Source organism: Bos mutus, chromosome 10 (assembly GCF_027580195.1).
Source record: "Bos mutus isolate GX-2022 chromosome 10, NWIPB_WYAK_1.1, whole genome shotgun sequence".
NCBI classification, from domain to species: Eukaryota; Metazoa; Chordata; class Mammalia; order Artiodactyla; family Bovidae; genus Bos; species Bos mutus.
In genome coordinates, this window is record NC_091626.1 from 10902729 (window position 1) to 10913742 (window position 11014).

At 42.0% G+C, this 11014-nt stretch overlaps 1 long non-coding RNA gene across 3 annotated transcripts in view; it reads right to left on the reverse strand.

The window, feature by feature from the left end:
* LOC138989480 (uncharacterized) overlaps positions 1–10970 on the reverse strand; it is a 46235-nt gene extending 35265 nt beyond the window's left edge. For all 3 annotated transcript variants that reach the window (XR_011465780.1, XR_011465779.1, XR_011465778.1), the window contains exon 1: positions 10843–10970. This is a non-coding gene — a long non-coding RNA (uncharacterized lncRNA). The remainder of the gene's footprint in view (positions 1–10842) is intronic.
* Positions 10971–11014: the final 44 nt, after the last annotated feature.

An 11014-nucleotide genomic window follows, 5' to 3' on the forward strand; every position in this document is an offset into this window, starting at 1 on the left:
AAAAAGACCCTGATGCTGGGAAAGACTGGGGGCAAGAGGAGAAGGGGGCAGAAGAGGATGAGATGGTTAGATAGCATCACTGACTCAATGGACATGAGTCTGAGCAAACTCTAGGAGATAGTGAAGGACAGGGAAGCCTGGCTGCAGTTCATGGGGTTGCAAAGAGTCAGACGTGACTTAGTGACTGAACAACAACAGCTGTATTTAACAGTGGTCTTTAAAAAAAATGCAATAATAAAAAAATAATTCCTTACAGCTAAATATGGCTGTATTAAATGTATTTTTAACTTCTCTGTTCAGTGATATTAAAACATATATGGCATAATATATAATAATACGGTGTATAAGTAGCTTTGCTGGCTGCCCATGATCTGAATCCCCGTTTTGGGAACTGAACAACATTTGACTTTGGACAAGGGGAAACTGAAAGGCCAAAATTCTGGTTGTCCCAGATTCTGAGCAGCTCACTGGGCTACTGGCTGCTTCTATCATCATTGTCTGATCTCGGGTCTCACCAGGCTTCCCACCGATTCCGTAAACTAGTAATCCTTCCAGAATTGGTTTCTCCTGCATAGAAGGAAGAACTTCACTACCAATCCAGGCAAACTGACAGCTATATAATCTGAAGGCACAGTTTAGGAGAAATGAACCACCTTTGAAAGATTCAAGAAGAAGACCTAAATCTATAACGCAACAATAAATGCCATGAAAGCACTTTGACCAGACCTGAGATACACTGCATACCACCACATTTCTCCCAGCCTTTTGCTTCCTATCCAGGATTTTCTGTCATATCTGAGTGTTCCCTGACTCCATGCATAAAACACCTATGCTTAACTCCCATCTTTCATCTTTCATTTGTAATATCCCAGTTTCAGACAGGTGTCATTATGGAACATGATCTACTCAACAGTAAAAATGCTTTTAAGTTTGTGGTTGAATGTTACAGAAAACAAATCTCTGAACTAGTTTTTTAGGTTAGGTTCAAAAGTATAAAATAAAATACAACCTCACCAGTAAGAAAATGAAAATTCCCCAAATTTCATTTGCCTGATCTCACAGTATTCATTTGAGAACCAAATGAAGCAATTTATTTAAGATATACCGACTGTAAGATGCACTATTAGTTTTTCTTACTGGTATATAATAAAAAACTAGTTTATTATAAACCACTAAGAAAGAAAAATATGGCCAGTTAAAAACTACAACACATACTTTCTTCTTCTATAACACATACTTCTTTGGAATGTTAACTCTTAGTAAAAGAGTCCTTTATACTTAACTAAACATGGATCATTATACCTAGTTCTTGTGCATACACTGAGAGAAAAATATGAAGAAAATAAATCGGTTAAGGTATTCTTAAAACTTCTCACTGAATCCAACATCCTGAATCACTTTTCAATTCAATCACTGATATTCATTTTTTCCCACATAATATCATTATCCATCCCAACAAGAATGTTGGTGATGCAGTATTTGTTATAACAAACTGAAAAATGTTTTTCTGCTTCAAAATGGCAACACAGGAGAATCCTGAAACCATCTCTCACAGACACACTGAATCTATAGCTACACACACACCAATTTCCTTCGAAAGATATCTGGAAACTAACTGAGCAACTCATACACATCAGATGAACCAAACCCCCCAACATCTAAATGGGTAAGTGGGACACAATCTCACCATAAACCTCATCCCGTGCAGTGACATAAAACCAGCAGAGAACTCACAACTCAGCTTCCCCCAGAGGACTGAAGGGTTTGGACCCCACTGCTGGTATCACAACTCTTACGACTTCCACCTGAGAAAATGGACCCCAAAACATCGGCTCTGAAAGCCAACAGGGATTGCAGACATGAGACCCACAAGGGTATAGCAAACTAATCCAATAGATAGTTCTTAGACTGTGTGGATTCCCTGTGGTTAAACCCCAGGGCCCAGCACAGGGGCAGCAGACTGAAATGAACCTAGTCTTTCCGTGAAAGAGGCTAGTCACTAACCTTAAAAGCCCAAGGGACAGGCTTCTAACTTAAAAGGCTTCCAAGGGCTGACTATTGCTCTCCAGAAACCGCGGAGGCTGGTAGGTTCATCTTCCTGCTCTCCTCCTGCCTCGTCCAGGTTGCCAGGATCTTTCAGAAAGGGGCTCATGTGCATGTCTGATGCCCCAGGTTTTGTGGCTGCTGCCCAGAGGATGCCACTTGCTCTCCTGGCTTTGGTGGCCAGTGAGGCTTCTGCTTAAGGGTCTCACTGGACTGTAACAAACAGAGAAACACCTTTTCACTAGTTATCCCTCCCAGGCCCAGGGTGGAGGGAGCAGACTGAACTGACCAGTCTTTCTATGAGAGAAGACTATTAGCTCTGTTAATAGCTGTGGCCAGAGGGGATGACTACCCTCCTCTCCACAGACTAGGGAGGCCAGTGGGCACCACCTTAATGCTGTCTCTGTGCCCCACTCTATACTGCTTGCGTCTCTGAGAAAGGCGCTTTTGCACACATCTGCCACCTGGGGTTTTTTGACTGCCCCTCAGAGGTCTGGCACCAGTGACCAGTGGACCCTGTGTTCATGGGTTCAATGGGATGATAGCAAAAAAGAAAAAAAGTTTTAAACTGGCTATCCCTTCAGGGCTCAGCAGAGAGGACGCAGACAGATTCATTTACCAGTCCTCCCCTGAAGGAAAATATTCACATACTAAAGTGTGCTGCCTGAGAGTCTGGCTTCCATTTAGTCCGCCTCTAGGTGCTGACTGAGATCCTCCCCTTTGGCATGCAGACAAATCTTGGCAGATCCTCAATTACTGGGAGCCTGTAAGAACACAGAGGGCTGCTTGGATAACCACAAAGGTTTAAGTGAGAGGCATGAGCTACTACAGGGTTGAAGAAATTCCATCTTCTGAATCAGACCACTCCTTCCAGACTGAGACATGGCATTAAGCCAATACAGACAGTCAGGGAAAATTATATCCACAGAGAAATAAGTTCCAAGGAAAAGAACAAGATAAAATCCCAGAAAAAGACTTTAATGACATGGAGTTAAATTCAGAATAATCTAATGTTGTAAGGGTGGTGGGTTAGTCAGTTATAAACATGGAAAATAACTACAACTACTGTAATTTGTTAATGCATACACAAGATAAAAAGATGCAAATTGTGAAATCAAAAATATAAAATGTGAAGGGGGGTAAAGCTTCAGAATGTGTGCAAACTTAAGTTATTATCAACTTAGAATAGACTGTTAACAAATATAGCATATTGCATGTGAGCCTTATGATAACCACAAAGCAAAAAACTATAGTAGGTATACAAAAGATAAAGAAATTAAAGGTTACCACTACAGAAAATCACCCATCACAACAGAAGAGAGCAAGAGAAGAAGAGAACAAACGAATTACAAAACACCCAGAAACCAATCAGCAAAATGGCAATAAGCTCATACTTATTAATACTTTATATATAAATGTTATAAATTCTCCAATTGAAATATACAGAATGGCTGATGGATAAAAATATATGCTGTCTATCAGAGACATCAGCTTTAAGAATACACAGAGACAAAAAGTGACAAAAATAGTCTATGCAAACAAAAACCAAAGAAAACTGTGGTAGCTATATCTGCATCAGACAAAAGACTTAAAGACAAACCTATAATAGGAGATGAAGAAGAATGATAAAGGGGTCAATCCAATAAGAAGATATAGCATTTATAGATTTACATGTATCTAACATTGAAGCAGAGGAGACTGGTGGCCTATAGTCCACGGGGGCGCGCAGAGTCAGACACAACTGAAGCAACTTAGCAAACACACACACACAACATAGGAACTGTGGAAAATTCTTAAAGAGATGGGAATACGAGACCGCCTGACCTGCCTCCTGAGAAACCTGCATGCAGGTCAAGAAGCAACAGTTAGAACCAGACATGAAACAATGGACTGGTTCAAAATTGAGAAAGGAATACGTCAAAGCTGTATATTGTCACCTCGCTTATTTAACTTATATGCAGAGTACATCATGCGAAATGCCGGGCTGGATGAAGCACAAGCTGGAATCAAGATGGCCAGGAGAAATATCAATAACCTCAGATACGCAGATGATACCACCCTATGGCAGAAAGCAAAGAACTAAAGAGCCTCTTGATAAAAGTGAAAGAGGAGAGTGAAAAAGATGGCTTAAAACTCAACATTCAAAAAACAAAGATCATGGCATCCGGTCCCATTACTTTACTGGTAAATAAATAGGGAAACATGGAAACAGTGAGACTTTATTTTCTTGGGCTCCAAAATCACTGCAGATGGTGACTCCAGCCAAGAAATTAAAAGATGCTTGCTCCTTGGAAGAAGTTCAGTTCAGTCGCTCAGTTATATCTGACTCTTTGCAACCCCATGGACTGCAGCAAGCCACGATTCCTTGTCCATAACCAACTCCTGGTGCATGCTCAAACTCATGTCCATTGAGTCAGTGATGCCATCCAACCATCCCATCCTGTCATCCCCTTCTCCTGCCTTCAATCTTTCCCAGCATCAGGGTCTTTTCCAGTGAGTCAGTTCTTCCTATCAGGTAGCCAGAGTACTGGAGCTTCAGCATCAGTCCTTCCAATGGATATTCAGGACTGATTTCCTTTAGGATTGACTAGTTGGATCTCCTTGCAGTCCAAGGGATTCTCAAGAGTCTTCTCCAGTACCACAGATCAAAAGCATCAATTCTTTAGCACTCAGCTTTCTTTATAGTCCAACTCTCACATCCATACATGACCACTGGAAACTGCATAGCTTTGACTATACAGACCTTTGTCGGTAAACTAATGCCTCTGCTTTTTAATATGCTATCTAGATTTGTCATAGTTTTCTTCCAAGGAGCCAGAGTCTTTTAATTTCATGGCTACAATCACCATCTGCAGTGATTTTGAAGCAACCCATCAACAGAAAACTGGATTAAAGATTTACTGAGCATGGCCCCGCCCATCAGAGCAAAACCCAGATTCCCCCACAGCCAGTCCCTCCCATCAGCAAGCTTCCATAACCCTCTTATCCTTATCCATCAGAGGACAGATAGAATGGAAACCACAATTACAGAAAACTAACCAAACTGATCACTTGTCTAACAAGTGATTACAGCCTTGTCTAACTCAATGAAACTATGAGGCAAGCCTTGTAGGGCCACCCACGATGGACGGGTCAGGGTGGAGAGTTTTGACAAAACATGGTCCACTGGAGAAGGGAATGGCAAACCACTTCAATATTCTTGCTTTGAGAACCCCATGAACAGTATGAAAAGGCAAGAAGACAGGACACTGAAAGATGAACTCCCCAGGTTGGTAGGTGCCCAATATGCTACTGGAGAACAGTGGAGAAACAGCTCCAGAAAGAATGAAGAAGCTGAGCCAAAGCTAAAACAGTGCCCAGTTGTGGATGTGACTAATGATCAAAGTAAAATCTGATGCTCTAAAGAACAATATTGCATAGGAACCTGGAATGTTAGGTCCATGAATCAAGGTAAATTGGAAGTGGTCAAACAGGAGATGGCAAGAGTGAACATCAACATTTTAGGAATCAGTGAACAAAAATGGACTGGAATGGGTGAATTTAATTCAGATGACCATTATATCTACTACTGTGGGCAAGAATCCCTTAGAAGAATGAAGTAGCCCTCACAGTCAACAAAAGAGTCCAAAATGCAGTACTTGGGTGCAACCTCAAAAATGACAGAATGATCTCTGTTTGTTTCCAAGGCAAACCATTCAATATCACAGTATTCCAAGTCTATGCCCCAACCACTAAAACCGAAAAAGCTGAAGTTGAATGATTCTATGAAGACCTACAAGACCTTCTAAAACTAACACCAAAAAAATATATATCCTTGGGAGAAAAGGCATGACCAACCTAGATAGCATATTGTAAAGCAGAGACATTATTTTACCAACAAAGGTCCGTATAGCCAAAGCTATGGATCACTCTTCTACCCTGTTGGCTCAGACGGTAAAGCACCTGCCTATAGTGCAGGAGACCTGAGTTTGACCCCTGGGTCAGGAAGATACGATCCCCTAGAGAAGGAAGTGGCAACCCACTGCAGTACTCTTGCCTGGAAAATCCCATGGATGGAGGAGCCTGGTGGGCTACAGTCCATGGGGTCGCAAAGAGTCAGATATGACTGAGTGACTTCACTTTCACTTTCACTATGGTGTTTCTGGCTTCCCTGGTGGCTCAGACGGTAAAGCGTCTGCCTACAATGTGGGAGACCCGGGTTCGATCCTTGGGATGGGAAGATCCCCTGGAGAAGGAAATGGCAACCCACTCCAGTATTCTTGCCTGGAAAATCCCATGGACTGAGGATCCTTGTAGGCTACAGTCCATGGGGTCACAAAGAGTCGGACACAACTGAGTGACTTCACCTCACTTCATGGTGTTTCCAGTAGTCATGTATGGATGTGAGAGTTGGACTACAAAAAAGGCTGAGTGCCAGCCATTAAAAAGAATACATTTGAATCAGTTCTAATGAGGTGGATGAAACTGGAGCCTATTATACAGAGTGAAGTAAGCCAGAAGGAAAAACATAAATACAGTATACTAACGCATATATATGGAATTTAGAAAGATGGTAACAATAACCCGATTATGCGAGACAGCAAAAAGAGACACTGATGTATAGAACAGTCTTATGGACTCTGTGGGAGAGGGAGAGGGTGGGAAGATTTGGGAGAATGGCAATGAAACATGTAAAATATCATGTAGGAAACGAGTTGCCAGTCCAGGTTTGATGCACGATGCTGGATGCCTGGGGCTGGTGCACTGGGAAGGCCCAGAGGGATGGTATGGGGAGGGAGGAGAGAGGAGGGTTCGGGATGGGGAACACATGTATACCTGTGGCGGATTCATTTTGATATTTGGCAAAACTAATACAATTATGTAAAGTTTAAAAATAAAATAAAATTAGAAAAAAAAAATTGAAAAAAAATTGAAAAAAAAAAATCACTGACTGCAGCTGGGCAGGCTGAAAAACAAAAACAAAAACAAAAAAAAAAGGCTGAGTGCTAAAGAATTGATGCTTTTGATCTGTGGTGCCGGAGAAGACTCTTGAGAGTCCCTTGGACTACAAGGAGATCCAATTAGTCAATCCTAAAGGAAATCAGTCCTGAATATCCATTGGAAGAACTGATGCTGAAGCTCCAATACTCTGGCTACCTGATGGGAAGAACTGACTCACTGGAAAAGACCCTGATATTGGAAAACATTGAAGGCAGGAGAAGCGGGCAACAGAGGATGGGAGGGTTGTTGGATGGCATCAACGACTCAGTGGACATGAGTTTAAGCAAGCTCCAGGAATTGGTGATGGACAGAGAAGCCTGGTGTACTGCAGTCCATGGGGCTGCAAAGAGTCAGACACGACTGAGTGACTGAACTGAGCAACATGGTGACTATAATTAACAATTGTTGTTTAGTTGCTAACTTGTGCCTGATTCTGTTGTGATACTGTGGACTGTAGGCTGCCAGTCTCCTGTCTATGGGATTTCCCAAGCAAGAATACTGGAGTGGGTTGCCATTTTCTTCTCCAGGGGATCCCAACTCAGGGACTGAATTCGCATCTCCTGCATTGTAGGCAGACTGTTCACCACTATATCATCCAGGAAGCCCATAGTTAACAACACTGTACTGTATATCTGAAAGTTGCTAAGAGAACAAATCCTAAATTCTCATCGCACACACACACAATTTGCAATAATGTGAGGTTTATGGATGTTAACTAAACTTACTGTGGTGATCAATTCCCCACATATATAATACATATATCAAAATCATCATGTTGAAGACCTAAAACTAATATTTAATACAATGTTTTATGCCAATTCTATTTTTTTTTAAAACCATTAAAAAAAATCATTAGAGGACACATCAATGGTTCTACTAAACTATAAGTTGATACTGTCACTGGGCTACCTTGAGCTCATCGTGACAGTCAAAGAAAAGAGGGTCACTGTCTGGCCAGACTGACTGAATCTGACTGTTGAGGAAGAACTGGGTTCCCATGGTACAATGAGGGAGTAGTATGTCTTGAACGCAGATCTTCTGGGGTACCTCTTAGAACTCCTGTGGCTTGTGATCAATTTTGTAATTGATTATTTCACTGATAAATTATAAAATCCACAGGGTTCTTTTGCTCAGGAGGAACCTGTTGTAAACATAGGGCCAGAAGTCGAAAGAAAACAAGGTTGTATGTTTCTTTATTGCATGCATGCTAAGTTGCTTCAGTTGTGACCAACTCTTTGTGACCCTACGGATTGTAGGCCACCAGGCTCCTCTCCCCATGGTGATTCTCCAGGCAAGAATATTGGAGTGGGTTGCCATTTCCTTCTCCAGGGGATCTTCCTGATCCAGGGATCTATGTCTCTTACATCTCATGCATTGGCAGGCAAGTTCTTTACCACTAGTGCCACCTAGAGCCAGACAGCCTGGAGTGTGAAGTCAAATGGGCCTTAGGAAGCATCACTAGAACAAAGATAGTGGAGGTGATGGAATTCCAGCTGAGCTATTTCAAATCCTAAAAGATGATGCTGTTAAAGTGCTGCATTCAATATGCCAGCAAATTTGGAAAACTCAGCAGTGGCCACAGGACTGGAAAAGGTCAGTTTTCATTCCCATCCCAAAGAGCAATGCCAAAGAATGTTCAAACTATTGCACAATTACATTCATTTCACATGTTAGCAAGGTAATGCTCAAAATCGTTATAGCTAGGCTTCAATAGAACATGAACTGAGAAGTTCCAGAAGTACAAGCTGTATTTAGAGAAGGCACAGGAACCAGAGATCAAACTGCTAATATCCGTTGGATAGCGGAAAAAGCAAGAGAATTCACGAAAAACATCTGCTTCATTAATGACACTAAAGCCTTTGACTGTGTGGATCACAAAAACACACAGTCAAATTCTTAAAGAGATACCAGACCACCTTACCTGCGGAAAATTCTTAAAGAGATACCAGACCACCTTACCTGCCTCTTGAGAAACCTGCATGCAGGTCAAGAAGCAACAGTTAGAACTGGACATGGAACAATGGACTGGTTCCAAATTGGGAACAGAGTACATCAAGGCTGTATATTGCCACTTTGCTATGTAAGTTGAATATAACTTATATGCAGAGTACATCAAGCAAAATGCTGGACTAAATAGAGGACAAGCTGGAATGAAGATTGCAGGGAGAGATATCAATAACTTCAGATATACAGATGATACCACCCTAATGGCAGAAAGTGAAGAGGAACTAAAAAGCCTCTTGACGAAAGTGAAAGAGGAGAGTGAAAAAGATGGCTTAAAACTCAATATTCAAAAAACAAAGATCATGGTATCTGGTCTCATCACTTTGTGGCAAATAGATGGGGAAACAATGGAAACAGTGAGAGACTTTATTTTCCTGGGCTCCAAAATCACTGCGACAGTGATGGCAGCCATGAAATTAAAAGATGCTTGCTCCCTGGAAGAAAAGCTATGACAAACTTAGACAGTGTATTAAAAGGCAGAGACATTACTGTGCCAATAAATATGGTCTGTATATTCAAAACTATGGTTTTTCCAGTAGTCATGTATGGATGTAAGAGTTGGACCATTAAGAAGGCTGAGTGCTGAAGATTTGATGCTTTCAAACTGTGGTGCTGGAGAAGAATCTTGAGAGTCTCTTGGACTGCAAGGAGATCAAACCAGTCAATCCTAAAGGAAATCATTCGTGCATATTCATTGAGAGGACTGATGCTGAAGCTGAAGCTCCAATACTCTGGCCACCTAATGGGAAGAGCAGACTCATTGAAAAGACCAATTGCTGGGAAAGACTGAAGGCAAGAGGAGATGGGGATGACCGAAGACGAGATGGTTAGATGGCATCAGCAACTTAATGGGCATGAGTTTGAGCAACCTCTGGGAGATGGTGAAGAACAGAAAATCCTGGCGTGCTTCGTGGGGTCTCAAGGAGTCAGACACGACTGAGCAATAGAACAAGTGTCACCTAGGAAGCCCCTTTCTTAAGATTAGTGTTTACTTTTCTTTATATCTTAATTGTTTTGTATATATGAAGGCAAAAACAAGGATGGATAGAGATATTTGAAGGTTTGAGAACACATCAGAAAGTTATCTGAAATTTAAGTCTCACAAATAAGCAGAAAATGCTAATCCTTTGAACAGTATTAAAAAAAAGGTCAATAAATTGAAATTTATGGTACAAGACAAAGAAGAAGAGCTACTGGCTATATAACTTTGGTTATGTAAAGTAGTTAACATCTCTGAAGTTGTTTCCCAATCTGTGAAATGAGGACACCTGCTAGTTAGGTAAGTCGCTTGGGAGGTGGGAAGTCAGAGAAGTCAGTTTTCTTATCCTAATCCAGGGTTTCTCAACTTTACCAATATTGACATTTTTGTTTTTGTTTGTTTGCTGTGGGGAGCTGTTCTGTATACTGTAAAACATTTAGCAGCGTCCCTGACTTCTACCCACATCACTCTCTATCATCATGTGAGAGGCCAGTAACACTTCTCTCCTAGACTCAAGGTTGAAAATGACCACCCATTGTTAATTGCCTTCTGGGAGGCAAAGTCGCTGCAGCTGAGAGTCACAGTGTTCATCCAAAGGGTTTGAGCGGGAATTAAAACGTAGTCTGGGAGTAGAATGCAGGGGCTCCACCACACAGAGGCAGGATTTGTGACTCAGAAAACTAGGGATGAGGAGCTTCGAGCCTCCAGTGAGTACCCGAAGTCCTAATCAATAAATGAATTGACTCTGAAGGGAAGGTGCAACAAGGGGCAAACAAGAGGGCAAGGCGCTGAGACTGGTCTTCGAATCAAAGATACACACCCTAGTCACCACTCACAGTGCTTAGCTGATTCCGAGGCAAGATTATTTTCCAGTTAAACCGAGACACCGAGGCCGTGGGAGCCTGACAAGCGAGGAGGTGCGGGCCGAGTTGAGAATGCCTCCCGGCGCGCCGGCCGGGTGGAGTCCCAGAGAAATTTCCACAGCCTCCCGGCCCCCGCCCCACGTGC